Here is a 20,067-nt window from a genome sequence, read left to right as displayed (position 1 = left end):
CTTCCTGCCGAGGGACTAGAAGTTTCCCAAGACCCAACGCGGCCCTCATCAGGTAACTTACACTTCCTTGCTCTCATTTGGAACCTCCTCTTCCACACCCTCACTTAAAAAAACAAAAGTTCATTTGTTTATTTCTTAGAGTGTATCTCACCATCTTCCTTACATGACAGCTGATGCTAGACTCTCAAACTTCTATGGGCAGTGGCTTGGTCTTCATTTTCTTACCAACCATAGTAGTATTGGAGAGGCTTCCAAAGAGAAGATGGTCAATTAATTTGAGAGAAAAAAGAAGGAATGACCAAGAAGTCTTATTTACCATGGTTTAATTTTCAAACAGTTTGAATAACCTAAGCAAAGCTAGGTACATATTCTTTAATTTTACAAGCAAAGAGAAAGAGAAGAAGGCAAACAAAGAATGAACCAGCTTTTACTTTTGTATCACCATTTTGAGATCCCAAATATTTTCTTGTGGGATTCTTTCTCATTTCCATGAAAAATCCTATTCCAATGCCATGTTACCTTGTTCTGTAGCAAAAGGAAAATAGTGAAGGCTTTTCAGTTTTTTTTTACAAATAGCAAACTCTTAACCTTAAAACTGAGCATCAATAAACATGACATCCATGACATTAATACACTTTGATTCTGAAGCAAAATAAACCTTCAATGCAGTAATAACATTTGAAAAGATACTAAACATCTCTATCATAAATCTATCTATCTAGCATCTCTCTACCTACTTATCTACCTATCATCTGTCTATCTTAACTAGGTATTCTTCATATGGAAAAAAGAAAAAAAGATATATATTTTATTAAAACTAACTGCACCTAAGCTACCATACTACTTAAAACTGTAAGAACATATATGTTTTGTTCCCTCAACCAATACTATTCTGCACTATTTAGGAGCTTGACTGCTCTCTTCCAAAACAAAGTGAGCAATCTGCCCGCGGCCGCCCTCCCTACACGTGGGAGGACCTGCGGGCCTTGGCCCTGGAATGTGCTCTGCGCTCAGCAACAGCTAAAGCCCTGGCCGCGGCTCTCACTCTTGCTCTCTCTTCCTCATCTTTCAGAGCCTCCTCATAGAGATCTGGGAAGGCCCTGGGGATGGTATCAGTGAGCTTGGCCATATACTCCAGCACTTTCATCTTGCTGATTTCAGCGCAGGCTCTCGGGCCCCACAGGAACTCATAGCGCGGGGGATCGCTGTGGCGCACCTGGTGGTACATCAGATACTTCTGCTGCACGAGATCTTCGATGAGCCTCTTGGGCTCCCCAAAGATCAAGTGGCTCCTCCCAGCGTACAAACCCAACGCATTGAGGAATTCCCAGAGCTCCTCCTCGGTGGCCCAGTTGCCATTCGCGAAGATCTTGCTCAGGACAGTCAGCAGGAAACAGGCCGTGCGCAGCCCCAACACACCACTCGGATTTCCCTCGCTGGGGAGGCCCAGCTGGCTGATGAGGACGTAGGAGTGACTGCTGGGGTCGACTTCCTTCAGCTCGAGGCCAAAGACCAGCTCCATGTACTCAGAAGCTCTCCTGAGGATCTCAGGGAAGTGCTTCTTGTACTTCCTGTCGACACTATTCAGCAGTGTAGCCTTCGGGATGGGCTCCTTCGTCACGTACTTCTCCAGCAGGAACTGCACCAACTTGCAGACCTCCCTGGTCACAGGATCGGTGTAAGTGCTGTGAACGGAAGGTGCTGCCTGGGCGGTACCTGCACTTTTCTCATCTTGGCTCTGGGCACCCTCTTCAGATCCTGGGCATGAAACCCCTGCAGCACGAGAGCTCGTGGCTGGGCCTCCCTGAGGCTCCTGGCGAGTGCCAGCAACAGAGGAGCTCGGGGAAGTACCCCGAGAAACAGAAGCGGGGGAGGAGGGCGACTCTTCTATCTCTGCCGCCGCCGCCTCAGTGGCCTGGGCACCCTTGAGCCTCTGAGTCTCCCCCCGGGCCTGGCGGCGTTTCTTATGGGCATGGCGCTTGCTCCTCCGGCCTCGAGGCATGATGACACAGGTCAGGGCCAGCAGGCGGGAGCGTGGGCAGGAAGGCAGGCAACGAGGGCACCTGGGGGAGGGACAAGGAGATGCTGTGAGCACCTTCAGCGGGGAGAGTCCTCCCTGGCTTTAACCAAGGCCGCCTCTGCAGGGTCCGTGAGGGCACTGCCCGAGGACCCACAGGGCTCCTGTTCTCCTGCTCAGCCTGTCCCCTGAGAGCCCTGTGGAGGACGGTCGAGTGAGCCTTGGGGCACAGCCAGCCAGCCCTGCCTGGGCGGTACGGGGGTGATAGTGGGGGCTGGCAGGGGAGGTAGGTCCCCGCGGTTCCCATTCAGAGTCAGGATGACAGTTGTTGGCAAGACTCCCCCCCCACCCCCACCCCATGCCCTCTGCTGCTCTGAAGTTGACACCACCATCCTCCGTGACACCCAGGAGGAGGAAAGGAGGGAGCGTTCAGCCCACCACCGAAGGGCCCTGGGACCCTCCCTTCTGCTGCCTCGTGGCTGCCCCTTCAGAACAAAGCTCTAACCTCCCTTGGACCTGGCAGAGGAAATTACGGGCAGGCTCGGCCTGACAGTCCTTTCTTGGGAGTTTAAGGGTTGGCAGGAGGGGACAGGCCGTGTTCTCTCTGGCCCCTTCTCCTCGGGGTGGGTGACTCCCTTAGTCCTCACTCGGGGTCCTCCCTGGACGGCCGGTGCAGCCTGGACCTCCTCTCTTGCCCCGAGGGCCATCTGCTCGCACCAGTGCCGGCACCTGCCTGAGTCTCACTAGGAGGCAGTGAGGGTGACCAGGCGGCCGCACGTGGCAGAGTTGTACCAAGCCTGCAGCGTGCGGCAGACAGGTCGAGGCCCTGTGGCTGGCGGCCCCACTGGCCCTCACTCAAGGGCTTGGGCTGACTCTTGGCGGTGCTTAGGGACGCGCCTTCTGCTGGCCTGCACCTCCCCTCTCAGACAGCAGCCCTCCCTTCTCCGCGTGTGGCCAGGAGGAAGCGGCTGACAACAGGGGAGGGGTTCTGAGGTGCCCTTGCGACGGGGAGGACGGTCCTCACCCTGACTCCTCCCGTGCCCTGGAAATCCTCCCTCTGCTGACCTGCGGCCAGCCCCTCAGAACAAGGCCCCGTCCTCCCTGGGTCTCCCGCGTCCGTCCGTCCGTCTGCGTTCACACTGAGGGAGCCCCTCAGTCTTTAGACCTGCCCGGAAGCTCCCAGGCCGACGTCAGGGGCGAGGTCTGCGTGGCCGCCATTTTGGGGTGTGGAGCCCCTCGGTCCCCACAGGGGTCCCGTCCTTCACAGGGCCTGGGACGCTCCCTCAACTGAGGTGAGCCAGGGTCCACCAGCCTCAGAGCGAGGCCTTCCTTGCCCGAGACCCCGTGGGGGAAGCGGATGGACTTTGGGCCTAACGGCCAGGCCCGAGCCTCTCGGGCCGAGAGCAGGGGCGGGGTGGGCGGGGCCTGTTCCGTCTCTTTTCAGAGGGAAAGTGGATTGGGGGTGTCGCGGGCGTCCCCGCACTTCTAACTGGGGTTACCTCACACTTTGACACCTGAAGAGACGTGGGATTCCTCCTGCGGCTCACCCTCACCGGACGGCAGCTCTCAACAATGGCGTCGCCCCCACCGCGTGTGTAGGAGGACGTCACATCCGGTCATGCGCATCTGGGCTCCAGGAGCACAGCATGGGGGGGCGGGGGCTGGGGCCGGGGCGGGGCGGGGCGGGGCGGGGCGGGGCAGGGCGGGAAGGGGGTCGGAGGGTGGTTCCAGGGGAGCTTCCCGCGGGCCTGGCACGAGGCCCTCTCGTTGACTCTTGGCAGGTTCTGGGACTTTTCCCTCTGCTGAGCTGAGTCAGCAGGCGTCACACCTTGGCTCTCATTTCTGTCGGCACCCCCAGCTGGAAGTATCTGGGGGCCTGAGCCTCACAGCCATGCCTGGGTCCCCCGAGACCGACAGTGAGGGCTCTTTGGGGCCCCCTCTTCTATGGTGGATGGTGCTCTCAGTCCTCCCTCAGTGTCTTCTCTTGACTCCCTGTAGGTGCTGGGCTACCTCCCGTCTGCTGACCTGAGGCCAAGGCCTCACATCAAAGACATCAACTCCCTGAGACTGCTGGTGTGAAGTGCAGGCACGTCTCATCTGGACACTTCTGCTTGGAGCCTCCCAGAGATGGCTGCTGCAGGTAAGATGAGCTGAGGGGAAAGGAGGCGAGACTCTCTTCTGTGGTTCGGAGCCCGTCAGGTCTCACTCAGGGTCCTCACGTTGACTGCTGGCAGGGCCTGCGATTCCTTCCTTCTCTGGTATGAATCCATCCCTGTCCCCAACCATGCCCCACAGAATCCCAGAGGAGTTAGTGAAGGGGCGCCTTAGCCTGACAGTTCTCACTGTGGTCTCTCTTTGTTGACATCAGGGGCATTGCCCAGAAGTTCAGAAATGAATTTCTGTCCTTTTGTACAAGTACTGTGTTACTTGCTTTTCTCTTTGAGTCCGTGTGTGATAGTCTATTAAGATGATCATTTAAAAAGGCCAGTCGTCATCCACGAACAAAGTTTCAGATGGTTGTTTCACAGCCTGTGGACCACACTGCCACATCCAGCCCAATCTTTGGTGTCCCATGCTCCTGGCATGCGGGCTCTGAAATGCTGCCTCAGGTTCCTTCAGTGAAGCAGTGGAGAGTCATGGTCCCAGAGCACAGTGGAAGAATCAAGGGCTCAAGTTTAAAGGCTTTCCTCTAATCAATCCTGTCATCTGCCTCTCTTGCAGGCTACAGACCTGTCTCGAATTCAGGGCATCCCCCTACCTGCCCACACTCAGGTTCTAGTTCAGTGGAGACTTATCGTCCCTCAGGGATTATTTAGTTTTGTGTTTTTGCGTTTGTTAATGTTTTTTCTTTATTCCTTCCGTAATGTTTCCATGGTTGATTTTGGGTACAGGAAACAGGAGCCCATGTTTGATTGTCATCAGCTGTTATGGATAAGGTACTAAATCTGTAAATGAATTAAACAAAATCGATATTCTTACAATAGCTGTGCCTCACGAGTACACATAACATACTATTCTGGTTGAGACTTCTTTTTCCTACGTCAATCAGGAAATTCTTATTGTTGCCTGCATGTAGGTTATATACTTTTTTTTTTTTTTTGCTGTACGTGGGCCTCTTACTGTTGTGCCCTCTCCCATCACGGAGCACAGGCTCTGGACGTGCAGGCTCAGCGGCCATGGCTCACGGGCCCAGCCGCTCCGCGGCATGTGGGATCTTCCAGGACCGGGGCACGAACCCGTGTCCCCTGCATTGGCAGGCGGACTCTCAACCGCTGTGCCACCAGGGAAGCCCTATATACATTTTTGTATGGTTTCTTTCTAGGTATGTTTTTTATATTGTTTCTTTTGTCTATGTTGTTTTTTCTTTTTTCTTTTTTTTTTGATTTCTTTTAACATCTTTATTGGAGTATAATTGCTTTACAATGCTGTGTTAGTTTCTGCTTTATAACAAAGTGAATCAGTTATACATATACATATGTCCCCATATCTCTTCCCTTTGCATCTCCCTCCCTCCCACCCTCCCTATGCCACCACTCTATGTGGTCACAAAGCACCGAGCTGATCTCCCCGTGCTTTGCGGCTGCTTCCCACCAGCTAGCTATTTTACGTTTGGTAGTGTATATATGTCCATGCCTCTCTCTCGCTTTGTCACAGCTTACCCTTCCCACTCCCCATATCCCCAAGTCCATTCTCTAGTAGGTCTGTGTCTTTATTCCCGTCTTACCCCTAGATTCTTCATGACATTTTTTTCCTCAAATTCCATATATATGTGTTAGCATACGGTATTTGTCTTTCTCTTTCTGACTTACTTCACTCTGTATGACAGACTCTAGGTCTATCCACCTCATTACAAATAGCTCAATTTCGTTTCTTTTTATAGCTGAGTAGTATTCCATTGTATATATGTGCCACATCTTCTTGATCCATTCATCCGATGATGGACACTTAGGTTGTTTCCATCTCCAGGCTATTGTAAATAGAGCTGCAGTGAACATTGTGGTACATGACTCTTTTTGAATTATGGTTTTCTCAGGGTATATGCCCAGTAGTGGGATTGCTGGGTCGTATGGTTGTTCTATTTGTAGTTTTTTAAGGAACCTCCATACTGTTCTCCATAGTGGCTGTATCAGTTTACATTCCCACTAACAGTGCAAGAGTGTTCCCTTTTCTCCACACCCTCTCCAGCATTTATTGTTTGTAGATTTTTTGATGATGGCCATTCTAACAGATGTGAGGTGATACCTCGTAGATTTGATTTGCATTTCTCTAGTGATTAGTGATTTTGAGCATCCTTTCACATGCTTGTTGTCGATGTGTATATCTTCCTTGGAGAAATGTCTATGTAGGCTGTCTGCCCATTTTTGGATTGGGTTGTTTGTTTTTTTGATATTCACCAGCATGAGCTGCTTCTATATTTTGGAGATTTATCCTTGGTCAGTTGCTTCATTTGCAAATACTTTCTTCCATTCTGAGGGTTGTCCTTTCATCTTTTTTATGGTTTCCTTTGCTATGCAAAAGCTTTTAAGTTTCATTAGGTCACATTTGTTTATTTTTGTTTTTATTTCCCTTTCTCTAGGAGGTGGGTCAAAAAGGATCTTGCTGTGATTTATGTCATGGAGTGTTCTGCCTATATTTTCCTCTAAGAGTTTATAGTGTCTGGCCTTACATTATGTCTTTAATCCATTTTGAGTTTATTTTTGTGTATGATGTTAGGGAGTGTTCTAATTTCATTCTTTTCCATGTAGCTGTCCAGTTTTCCCAGCACCACTTACTGAAGAGGCTGTCTTTTCTCCACTGTATATTCTTGCCTCCTTTATCAAAGATAAGGTGACCATATGTGCGTGGGTTTATCTCTGGACTTTCTGTCCTGTTTCATTGGTCTGTACTTGTGCTTCTGTGCCAGTGGCATACTGTCTTGATCACTGTAGCTTTGTAGTATAGTCTAAAGTCAGGGAGCGTTATTCCTCCAGCTCCATTTTTCTTTCTCAAGATTGCTTTGGCTATTCGGGGTCTTTTGTGTTTCCATACAAATTATGAAATTTTTTGTTCTAGTTCTGTGAAAAATGCCAGTGGTAGTTTGATAGGGATTGCATTGAATCTGTAGATTGCTTTGGGTAGTAGAGTCATTTTCACAATGTTGATTCTTCCGATCCAAGAACATGGTATATCTCTCCATCTATCTGTATCATCTTTAATTTCTTACATCAGTGTCTTATAATTTTTTGCATACAGGTGTTTTGTCTCCTTAGGTCAGTTTATTCTTAGATATTTTATTCTTTTTGTTGCAGTGGTGAATGGGAGTGTTTTCTTAACTTTCAGATTTTTCATCATTAGTGTATAGGAATGCCAGAGATTTCTGTGCATTAATTTTGTATCCTGCTACTTTACCAAATTCATTGATTAGCTCTAGTAGTTTTCTGGTAGCATCTTTAGGATTCTCTATGTAGAATATCATGTCATATCCAAACAGTGACAGTTTTACTTCTTCTTCACCAATTTGGATTCCTTTTATTTCTTCTCTGACTGCTGTGGCTGAAACTTCTAAAACTATGTTGAATAATAGTGGTGAGAGTGGGCAACCTTGTCTTGTTCCTGATCTTAGTGGAAATGGTTTCAATTTTTCACCGTTGAGGTTGATGTTGGCTGTGGGTTTGTCATATATGGCATTGATTATGTTGAGGTAAGTTCCCTCTATGCCTACTTTCTGGAGGGTTTTTATCATACATGGGTGTTGAATTTTGTCAGAAGCTTTTTCTGCATCTATTGGGATGCTCATGTGGTTTTTATCCTTCAAATTGTTAATATGGTTTTTTACATTGATTTGCATATATTGAAGAATCCTTACATTCCTGGGATAAAGCCCACTTGATCATGTTGTGTGATCCTTTTAATGTGCTGTTGGATTCTGTTTGCTAGTATTTTGTTGAGGATTTTTGCATCTATGTTCATCAGCGATATTGGCCTATAGTTTTCTTTTTTTGTGACATCTTTCTCTGGTTTGGTATCTGGGTGATGGCGGGCTTGTAGAATAAGTTTGGGAAATTTCTTCCCTCTGCTCTATTTTGGGAGAGTTTGAGAAGGATAGGTGTTAGCTCTTCTCTAAATGTTTCATAGAGTTCACCTGTGAAGCCATCTTGTCCTGGGCTCTTGTTTGTTGGAAGATTTTTAATCACAGTTTCAATTTCAGTGCCTGTGATTGATGTTATATTTTCTATTTCTTCCTGGTTCAGTCTCAGAAGGTTGTGCTTTTCTAAGAATTTCTCCATTTCTTCCAGGTTGTCCATTTTATTGGCATAGAGTTGCTTGTAGTAATCTCACATGATTCTTTGTATTTCTGCAGTGTTAGTTGGTATTTCTCCTTTCTCCTTTCTAATTCTACTGATTTGAGTCTTTTCCCTTTTTTTCCTTATAAGTCTGGCTAATGGTTTATCACTTTTGTTTATCTTCTCAAAGTACCAGCTTTTAGTTTTCTTGATCTTTGCTCTCGTTTCCTTCATTTCTTTTTCATTTATTTCTGTTCTGATCTTTATGATTTCTTTCCTTCTGCTAACTTTGGTTTTTTTTGTTGTTCTTCTTCTTTCTCTAATTGCTTTCAGTGTAAGGTTAGGTTGTTTATTTGAGATTTCTCTTGTTTCTTGAGGTAGCATTGTATTGCTCTAAACTTCCCTCTTAGCACTGCTTTTGCTGCATCCCATAAGTTTTGGGTCATCGTGTTTTCATTGTCATTTGTTTCTAGGTATTTTTTGATTTCCTCTTTGATTTCTTCAGTGATCTGTTGGTTATTAAGTAGTGTGTTGTTTAGCCTCCATGTGTTTGTATTTCTTACAGATTTTTTCCTGTAATTCACATCTAGCCTCATAGTGTTGTGGTCAGAAAAGATACCTGATACGATTTCAGTTTTCTTAAATTCACCAAGGCTTGATTTGTGACCCAAGATATGATCTATCCTGGAGAATGTTCCAGGAGCACTGGAGAAGAATGTGTATTCTGTTGTTTTTTGGATGGAATGTCCCCTAAATATCAATTAACTCCATCTTGTTTCATGTGTCTTTTAAAGCTTGTGTTTCCTTATTTATTTTCATTTTGGATGATCTGCCCTTTGGTGAAAGTGAGGTGGTAAAGTCCCCTACTATTATTGTGTTACTGTAAATTTCCCATTTTATGGCTGTTAGCATTTGTCTTGTATATTGAGTAGCGCCTATGTTGGGTGCATAAATATTTACAGTTGTTATTTCTTCTTCTTGGATTAATCCCTTGATCTTTATATAGTGTCCTGCTTTGTGTCTTGTAATAGTCTTTATTTTAAAGACTATTTTGTCTGATGTGAGAATTGCTACTCCAGCTTTCTTTTGATTTCCATTTGCATGGAATATCTTTTTCCATCCCCTCACTTTCAGTCTGTATGTGTCCCTAGGTCTGAAGTGGGTCTCTTGTAGACAGCATATATATGGGTCTTGTTTCTGCATCCGTTCAGCCAGTCTATGTCTTTTGGTTGGCGCATTTAATCCATTTACATTTAAGGTAAGTATGGATATGTATGTTCCTATTATCATTTTCTTAATTGTTTTGGGTTCGTTATTGTAGGTCTTTTCCTTGTGTTTCCTACCTAGAAAAGTTCCTTAGCATTTGTTGTAAAGCTGGTTTGGTGGTGCTGAAGTCTCTTAGCTTTTCCTTGTCTGTAAAGGTTTTAATTTCTCCATCGAATTTGAATGAGATCCTTTCTGGGTAGAGTAGTCTTGGTTGTAGGTTCTTCCCTTTCATCACTTTAAATATGTCCTGCCACACCTTTATGGCTTGCAGAGTTTCTGCTGAAAGTTCAGGTGTTAACCTTATGGGGGTTCCCTTGTATGTTATTTGTTGCTTTTCCCTTGCTGCTTTTAATATTTTTTCTTTGTATTTAATTTTTGATAGTTTGAATAATTATGTGTCTTGGCATGTTTCTCCTTAGATTTATCCTGTATGGGACTCTCTGTGCTTTCTGGCCTTGATTGACTATTTCCTTTCCCATATTAGGGAAGTTTTGACTATAATCCTGCAAATACTTTCTCAGTCCCTTTCTTTTTCTCTTCTTCTTCTGGGACCCCTATAATTTGAATGTTGGTGGGTTTAATGTTGTCCCAGAGGTCTGTGAGACTGTTTTCAATTCTTTTCATTCTTTTTTTCTTTATTCTGCTCTGTGGTAGTTATTTCCACTATTTCATCTTCCAGGTCACTTATCCATTCTTCTGCCTCAGTTATTCTGCTACTGATTCCTTCTAGAGAATTTTTAAATTCTTTTATTGTGTTGTTCATCATTCTTTGTGTGCTCTTCAGTTCTTCTAGGTCCTTGTTAAACGTTTCTTGTATTTTCTCCATTCTATTTCCAAGATTTTGGATCATCTTTAGTGTCATTACTCTGAATTCTTTTTCACGTAGACTGCCTATTTCCTCTTCATTTGTTTATCCTGGTGGGTTTTTACCTTGGTCCTTCATCTGCTGTGTATTTCTCTTTCTTCTCATTTTGCTTAACTTACAGTGTTTGGGGTCTCCTTTTCACCGGCTGTAGGTTCTTAATTTCCGTTGTTTTTGGTGTCTGCCCCCAGTGGGTAAGCTTGGTTCAGTGGGATGTGTAGGCTTCCTGGTGGAGGGGACTAGTGCCTGTGTTCTGGTGGATGAGTTTGGATCTTGTCTTTCTGGTGAGCAGGACCACGTCTGGTGGTGTGTTTGGGATGTCTGTGACCTTTCTATGATTTTAGGCATCCTCTCTGCTAATGGGTGCGTTTGTGTTCTTGTCTTGCTAGTTGTTTGGCACGGGGTGTCCAGCACTGGAGCTTGCTGGTCGTTGAGTGGAGCTGAGTCTTAGTGTTGAGACAGAGATCTCTGGGAGACGTTTTGCTATTTGATATTATGAGGGGCCAGGAGGTTTCTGGTGGACCAATGTCCTGAACTTGGCTCTCCCAACTCAGAGGCTCAGGCCTGACACCCAGCCAGAGCACCAAGACCCTGTCAGCCACATTGCTCAGAAGAAAAGGGAGAAAAAAAATGAAGAAAAATAAAATAGTTATTAAAATAAAAAAGTATTACAATGAAACATTAAAAAGTAATAAAAAAGAGAAGAGAGCAACCAAACCAATAAAGAAATCCAGCAATGATAACAAGTGCTAAAAACTATACTAAAAATAAATGGGCAGACAGAACCCTAGGACAAATCGTAAAAGTGAACCTATACAGACAAAATCACACAAAGAGGAATACATGTACACACCACAAAAAGAGAAAATAAAATATATATATATCAAAAGAAAAAGGAAGAGAGCCACCAAATCAATAAACAAATCTAACAACGATAATCTCTAAATACTAAAAAGATCAACATAAAATAGAAACAAATTAGATGCAGAAAGCACACCTCAAGTCTACAGTTGCTCCCAAAGTCCACCTCCTCAATTTTGGAATGATTCTTTGTCTATTCAGGTATTCCACAGATGCAGGGTACATCAAGTTGATTGTGGAGAGTTAATCCGCTGCTCCTGAGGCTGCTGGGAGAGGTTTCCCTTTCTCTTCTTTGTTCGCACAGCTCCCAGGGTTCAGCTTTGGATTTGACCCCACCTCTGCATGTAGGTCACCATCTGGCTTCTGTTCGTCCCCCAGACAGGAGGGGGTTAAAGGAGCAGCTGATTGGGGGGCTCTGGCTCACTCAGCCTAGGGGGAGGGAGGGGTATGGAATGCGGGGCGAGCCTGTGGCAGCAGAGGCTGGTGTGACGTTGCAGCAGCCTGAGGCGCGCCTTGTGTTCTCCCGGGGAAGTTGTCCCTGGATCACGGGACCCTGGCAGTGATGGGCTGCACAGGCTCCCAGGAGGGGAGGTATGGAGAGTGACCTGTGCTTGCACACAGGATTCTTGGTGGCTGCAGCAGCAGCGTTAGTGTTTCATGCCCGTCTCTGGTGTCCTTGCTGATAGCCATGGCTTGCGCCCATCTCTGGAGCTCATTTACGTGGTGTTCTGAATCCCCACTCCCCATGCACCCCGAAACAATGGTCTCTTCACTCTTAGGCAGTTCCAGACTTTTTCCTGGACTCTGTCCCGGCTAGCTGCGGTGCACTAGCCCCTTTCAGGCTGTGTTCACACAGCCAACCCCAGTCCTCTCCCTGGGATCTGACCTCTGAAGCCTGAGCTTCAGCTCCCAGCCGCCACTCGCCCAGGCGGGTGAGCAGACAAGCCTCTCGGGCTGGTGAGTGCTGGTGAGCACCGGCCCTCTGTGCTGGAATCTCCCCGCTTTGCCCTCCGCACCCCTGTGGCTGCGCTCTCCTCCGTGGCTCCGAAGCTTCCCCCTCCGCCACCCACAGTCTCCGCCCGCGAAGGGGCTTCCTGGTGTGTGGAAACCTTTCCTCCTTCACAGCTCCCTCCCACTGGTGCAGGTCCCATCCCTATTCTTTTGTCTCTGTTTCTCCTTTTTTCTTTTGCCCTACCCAGGTACGTGGGGAGTTTCTTGCCTTTTGGGAAGTCTGAGGTCTTCTGCCAGCGTTCAGTAGGTGTTCTGTTGGGGCTGTTCCATAGGTAGATGTATTTTGAATCTATTTGTGGGGAGGAAGGTGATCTCCACGTCTTACTCCTCTGCCATCTTGAAGGCCCTCCTGACTAATAAACTTAAGTTGTTGATAACTTCTTATGCCTCTTCTCTGTAGGTTTTAATAAGGTTAATTGAGAAAAGTGTCTCTTGTACAGGTACCAAGTTGCCTGGTAAACTCTGGCCAATCCTGCTAAATGGAGGACATTCTTAGGCCTGTTCTTCCTATTGCAAGGTGTGAATATATAATAGTAAGAAAGGTTTCCACACACTAGGAGCCCCTTCGCGGGCGGAGACTGAGGGTGGCGCACGGGGAAAGCTTCGGAGCCGCGGAGGAGAGCACAGCAACAGGGGAGCGGAGGGCAAAGCGGCGAGATTCCCGCGCAGAGGATCGGCGCCGACCGGCACTCACCAGCCCGAGAGGCTTGTCTGCTCACCCGCCGGGGCAGGTGGGGCTGGGAGCTGAGGCTCGGGCTTCGGTCGGAGCGCAGGGAGAGGACTGGGGTTGGCGGCGTGAACACAGCCTGAAGGGGTTAGTGCACCACGGCTGGCAGGGAGGGAGTCCGGGAAAAAGTCTGGACCTGCCAAAGAGGCAAGAGACTTCTTCTCTCTTTCTTTCCTGGTGCGTGAGGAGAGGGGATTAAGAGCGCTGCTTAAAGGAGTTCCAGAGACGGGCGCGAGCCGCGGCTAAAAGCGCGGAACCCAGAAACGGGCGTGGGACGCTGGGGCTGCTGCTGCTGCTGCTGCTGCTGCTGCTGCTGCCGCCGCCGCCAAGACGCCTGTGTGCGAGCACAGGTCATTGTCCACGCCCCCTTTCCGGGGAGCCTGTGGAGCCCGCCACTGCCGGGGTCCCGGGATTCACGGACGGCTTCTCCGGGAGAGCGCACGGCACGCCTCGGGCTGGTGCAACGTCACGCTGGCGTCTGCCGCCGTACGCTCGCCCTGCACTCCGTGCCCCTCCCTTCACCCCCCCTCCCCGCCTGAGTGAGCCAGAGTCCCCGAAGCAGCGGCTCCTTTAACCCTGTCCTGTCTGAGCAAAGAACAGACGCCCTCCGGCGACCTACGCGCAGAGGCGGGGCCAAAGCCAAAGCTGAGACCTGGGAGCTGTGAGAATAAAGAAGAGAAAGGGAAATCACTCCCAGCAGTCTCAGAAGCAGCTGATTAAAGCTCCACAATCAACTTGATGTACCCTGCATCTGTGGAATACATGAATAGACAACGAATCATCCCAAATTGAGGAGGTGGACTGTGAGAGCAAGATTTATGATTTTTTCCCCTTTTCCTCTTTTTGTGAATGGGTATGTGTATGCTTCTGTGTGAGATTTTGTCTGTATAGCTCTGCTTCCACCATTTGTCCCAGGGTTCTATCCGTCCGTTTTTTTTGTTTGTTTGTTTTTTCTTTAAAAATTTTTTTTAATAATTATTTTATTTTAATAACACTATTACATTTTATCATACTTTATTATATTTTACTTTATCTTCTCTCTTTTTCCTACCTTCCCTCCTTCCTCCCTCCCTTCCTCCCTCCTCCCTCTCTTTCTTTCTTTCTTTCTTTCTTTCTACTTCTACTAACTCTTTCTTTCTACTTTTTCTCCCTTATATTCTGAGCCGGCTGGATGAAAGGCTCTTGGTGCTGCAGCCAGGACTCAGTGCTGTGCCTCTGAGGTGGGAGAGCCAACTTCAGGACACTGGTCCACAAGAGACCTCCCAGCTCCACATAATATCAAACGGTGAAAATCTCCCAGAGATCTCCATCTCAACACCAGCACCCAGCTTCACTCAACGACCAGCAAGCTACAGTGCTGGACACCCTATGCCAAGGAACTAGCAAGACAGGAACACAACCCCACCCATTAGCAGAGAGGCTGCCTAAAAATATAATAAGGCCACAGAAACCCCAAAACACACCACCAGACATGGACCTGTCCACCAGAAGGACAAGATCCAGCCTCATCCACCAGAACACAGGCACCAGTCCCCTCCAACAGGAAGCCTGCACAACCCACTGAACCAACCTTAGCCACTGGGGACAGTCACCAAAAACAATGGGAACTACGAACCTGCAGCCTGCAAAAAGGAGAGCCCAAACACAGTAAGATAAGCAAAATGAGGAGACAGAAAAACACACAGCAGGTGAAGGAGCAAGATAAAAACCCACCAGACCTAACAAATGAAGAGGAAATAGGCAGTCTACCTGAAAAAGCATTCAGAATAATGATAGTAAAGATGATCCAAAATCTTGGAAACAGAATAGACAAAATGCAAGAAACAGTTAACAAGGACCTAGAAGAACTAAAGATGAATCAAGCAATGATTAGAAACACAATAAATGAAATTAAAAATACTCTAGAAGGGATCAAGAGCAGAATAACTGAGGCAGAAGAACGGATAAGTGAGGTGGAAGATAAAATAGTGGAAATAACTGCTGCAGAGCAGAATAAAGAAAAAGAATGAAAATAACTGAGGACAGTCTCAGAGAGCTCTGGGACAACTTTAAATGCACCAACATTCGAATTATAGCGGTTCCAGAAGAAGAAGAGAAAAAGAAAGGGACTGAGAAAATATTTGAAGAGATTATAGTTGAAAATGTCCCTAATATGGGAAAGGAAATAGTTAATCAAGTCCAGGAGGCACAGAGAGTCCCATACAGAATAAATCCAAGGAGAAATATGCCAAGACACACATTAATCAAACTGTCAAAAATTAAACACAAAGAAAACATATTAAAAGCAGCAAGGGAAAAACAACAAATAACACACAAGGGAATCCCCATCAGGTTAACAGCTGATCTTTCACCAGAAACTCTACAAGCCAGAAGGGAGTGGCAGGACATATTTAAAGTGATGAAGGAGAAAAACCTGCAACCAAGATTACTCTACCCAGCAAGGATCTCATTCAGATTTGATGGAGAAATTAAAACCTTTACAGACAAGCAAAAGCTGAGAGAGTTCAGCACCACCAAACCAGCTTTACAACAAATGCTAAAGGAACTTCTCTAGGCAAGAAACAAAACAGAAGGAAAAGACCTACAATAACGAACCCAAAACAATTAAGAAAATGGGAATAGGAACATACATATCGATAATTACCTTAAATGTAAATGGACTACATGCTCCCACCAAAAGACACAGATTGGCTGAATGGATACAAAAACAAGACCCATATATATGCCATCTACAAGAGACCCACTTCAGACCTAGAGACACATACAGATTGAAAGTAAGGGGATGGAAAAAGATATTCCATGCAAATGGAAATCAAAAGAAAGCTGGAGTAGCAATTCTCATATCAGACAAAATAGACTTTAAAATAAAGACTATTAGAAGAGACAAAGAAGGACACCACATAATGATCAAGGGATCGATCCAAGAAGAAGATATAACAATTGTAAATATTTATGCACCCAACATAGGAGCACCTCAATACATAAGGGAAATACTAAGAGCCATAAAAGGGGAAATCGACAGTAACACACTCATAGTAGGGGACTTCAACACCCCACTTTCACCCATGGACAGATCATCCAAAATGAAAATAAATAAGGAAACACAAGCTTTCAATGATACATTAAACAAGATGGACTTCATTGATATTTATAGGACATTTCATCCAAAAACAACAGAATACACATTCTTCTCAAGTGCTCATGGAACACTCTCCAGGATAGATCATACCTTGGGTCACAAATCAAGCCTTGGTAAATTTAAGAAAATTGAAATTGTATCAAGTATCTTTTCCGACCACAATGCTATGAGACTAGACATCAATTACAGGAAAAGATCTGTAAAAAATACAAACACATGGAGGCTAAACAATATACTACTTAATAACGGAGTGATCACGGAAGAAATCAAAGAGGAAATTAAAAAATGCCTAGAAACAAAGGACAATGGAGACACGACGACCCAAAACCTATGGGACGCAGCAAAAGCAGTTCTAAGGGGGAAGTTTATAGCAATACAATCCCACCTTAAGAAACAGGAAACATCTCGAGTAAACAACCTGACCCTGCACCTAAAGCAATTAGAGAAAGAAGAACAAAAACCCCCCAAAGTTAGCATGAGGAAAGAAATCATAAAGATCAGATCAGAAATAAATGAAAAAGAAATGAAGGAAACGATAGCAAAGATCAATAAAACTAAAAGCTGGTTCTTTGAGAAGATAAACAAAATTGATAAACCATTAGCCAGACTCATCAAGAAAAAAAGGGAGAAGACTCAAATCAACAGAATTAGAAATGAAAAAGGAGCAGTAACAACTGACACTGCAGAAATACAAAAGATCATGAGAGATTACTACAAGCAACTCTATGCCAATAAAATGGACAACCTGGAAGAAATGGACAAATTCTTAGAAATGCACAACCTGCCAAGACTGAATCAGGAAGAAATAGAAAATATGAATAGACCAATCACAAGCACTGAAATTGAAACTGTGATTAAAAATCTTCCAACAAACAAAAGCCCAGGACCAGATGGCTTCACAGGCGAATTCTATCAAACATTTAGAGAAGAGCTAACACCTATCCTTCTCAAACTCTTCCAAAATATAGCAGAGGGAGGAACACTCCCAAACTCATTCTACGAGGCCACCATCACTCTGATACAAAAACCAGACAAGGATGTTACAGAGAAAGAAAACTACAGGCCAATATCACTGATGAACATAGATGCAAAAATCCTCAACAAAATACTAGCAAACAGAATCCAACAGCACATTAAAAAGATCATTCACTGAGGCCTCCCTGGTGGCGCAGTGGTTGAGAGTCCGCCTGCCGATGCAGGGGATACGGGTTCGTGCCCCGGTCTGGGAGGATCCCATATGCCGCGGAGCGGCTGGGCCCGTGAGCCATGGCCGCTGAGCCTGCACATCCGGAGCCTGTGCTCCGCAACGGGAGAGGCCACAACAGTGAGAGGCCCGCGTACGGCAAAAAAAAAAAAAAAAAAAAAAAGGATCATTCACCATGATCAAGTGGGGTTTATTCCAGGAATGCAAGGATTCTTCAATATACGCAAATCAATCAATGTGATACATCGTATTAACAAATTGAAGGAGAAAAACCATATGATCATCTCAATAGATGCAGAGAAAGTGTTCGACAAAATTCAACACCCATTTATGATAAAAACCCTGCAGAAAGTAGGCATAGAGGGAACTTTCCTCAACATAATAAAGGCCATATATGACAAACCCACAGCCAACATCATCCTCAATGGTGAAAAACTGAAAGCATTTCCACTAAGATCAGGAACAAGACAAGGTTGCCCACTCTCACCACTCTTATTCAACTTAGTTTTGGAAGTTTTAGCCACAGCAATCAGAGAAGAAAAGGAAATAAAAGGAATCCAAATTGGAAAAGAAGAAGTAAAGCTGTCACTGTCTGCACATGACATGATACTATACATAGAGAATCCTAAAGATGCTACCAGAAAACTCCTAGAGCTAATCAATGAATTTGGTAAAGTAGCAGGATACAAAATTAATGCACAGAAATCTCTGGCATTCCTATATACTATAGATGAAAAATCTGAAAGTGAAATCAAGAAAACACTCCCATTTACCATTGCAACAAAAAGAATAAAATATCTAGGAATAAACCTACCTAAGGAGACAAAAGACCTGTATGCAGAAAATTATAAGACACCGATGAAAGAAATTAAAGATGATACAAATAGATGGAGAGATATACCATGTTCCTGGATTGGAAGAATCAACATTGTGAAAATGACTCTACTATCCAAAGCAATCTACAGCTTCAATGCATTCCCTATCAAACTACCACTGGCTTTTTTCACAGGACTAGAACAATAAATTTCACAATTTGTCTGGAAACACAAAAGACTCCGAATAGCCAAAGCAAACTTGAGAACGATAAACGGAGCTGGAGGAATCAGGCTCCCTGACTTCAGACTATACTACAAAGCTACAGTAATCAAGAGAGTGTGGTACTGGCACAAAAACAGAAATATAGATCAATGGAACAGGATAGAAAGCCCAGAGATAAACCCATGCACATATGGTCACCTTGTCTTTGCTAATGGAGGCAAGAATGTACAGTGGAGAAAGGACAGCCTCTTCAATAAGTGGTGCTGGGAAAACTGGACAGGGACATGTATAAGTATGAGATTAGATCACTCCCTAACACCATACACAAAAATAAGCTCAAAATGGATTAAAGACCTAAATGTAAGGCCAGAAACTATCAAACTCTTAGAGGAACACATAGGCAGAACACTCTATGACATAAATCACAGCAAGATCCTTTTTGACCCACCTCCTAGAGACATGAAAATAAAGACAAAAATAAACACATGGGACCTAATGAAACTTAAAATCTTTTGCACAGCAAAGGAAACCATAAACAAGACCAATAGACAACCCTTAGAATGGGAGAAAATATTTGCAAATGAATCAATTGACAAAGGATTAATCTCCAAAATTTATAAGCAGCTCATGCAGCTCAATAACAAAAAACCAAACAACCCAATCCAAAAATGGGCAGAAGACCTAAATAGACATTTCTCCACAGAAGGTATACAGACTGCCAACAAACACATGAAAGGATGCTCAACATCTTTAATCATTAGAGAAATGCAAATCAAAACTACAATGAGATATCATCTCACACCAGTCAGAATGGCCATCATCAAAAAATCTAGAAACAGTAAATGCTGGAGAGGGTGTGGAAAAAAGGGAACACTCTTGCACTGCTGGTGGGAATGTGAATTGGTACAGCCACTATCGAGAACATTATGGAGGTTCCTTAAAAAACTACAAATAGAGCTACCATATGACCCAGCAATCCCACTACTGGGCATATACCCTGAGAAAACCATAATTCAAAAAGAGTCATGTACCAAAATGTTCATAGCAGCCCTATTTACAATAGCCCGGAGATGGAAACAACCTAAGTGTCCATCATCTGATGAATGGATAAAGAAGATGTGGCACATATATACAATGGAATATTACTCAGCCATAAAAAGAAATGAAATTGAGCTATTTGTAATGAGGTGGATAGACCTAGAGTCTGTCATACAGAGGGAAGTAAGTCAGAAAGAGAAAGACAAATACTGTATGCTAACATATATATATGGAATTTAAGAAAAAAAATGTCATGAAGAACCTAGGGGTAAGACAGGAATAAAGACACAGACCTACTAGAGAATGGACTTGAGGATATGGGGAGGGGGAAGGGTAAGCTGTGACAAAGTGAAAGAGCGGCATGGACATATATACACTACCAAACGTAAGGTAGATAGCTAGTGGGAAGCAGCCGCATAGCACAGGGAGATCAGCTCGGTGCTTTGTGACCGCCTGGAGGGGTGGGATAGGGAGGGTGGGAGTGAGACGCAAAAGGGACGGGATATGGAAACATATGTATATGTATAACTGATTAAATTTGTTATAAAGCAAAAAAAATAAAAAATAAAAAAAAAAAATAAAAGAAAGAAAAAGAGTCATGTACCAAAATGTTCATAGCAGCCCTATTTACAATAGCCCGG

The 20,067-nt window shown here is 45.0% G+C and overlaps 1 pseudogene; it reads right to left on the bottom strand.

The window, feature by feature from the left end:
- Positions 1-897: 897 nt before the first annotated feature.
- Positions 898-2,324, bottom strand: LOC132482463 (melanoma-associated antigen B4-like; annotated as a pseudogene).
- Between the last annotated feature and the right edge of the window lie 17,743 nt (positions 2,325-20,067).

This window comes from Mesoplodon densirostris, chromosome X (genome assembly GCF_025265405.1).
Source record: "Mesoplodon densirostris isolate mMesDen1 chromosome X, mMesDen1 primary haplotype, whole genome shotgun sequence".
Lineage (NCBI taxonomy): Eukaryota > Metazoa > Chordata > Mammalia > Artiodactyla > Ziphiidae > Mesoplodon > Mesoplodon densirostris.
This window is presented reverse-complemented; position numbering and strand designations above follow the sequence as displayed.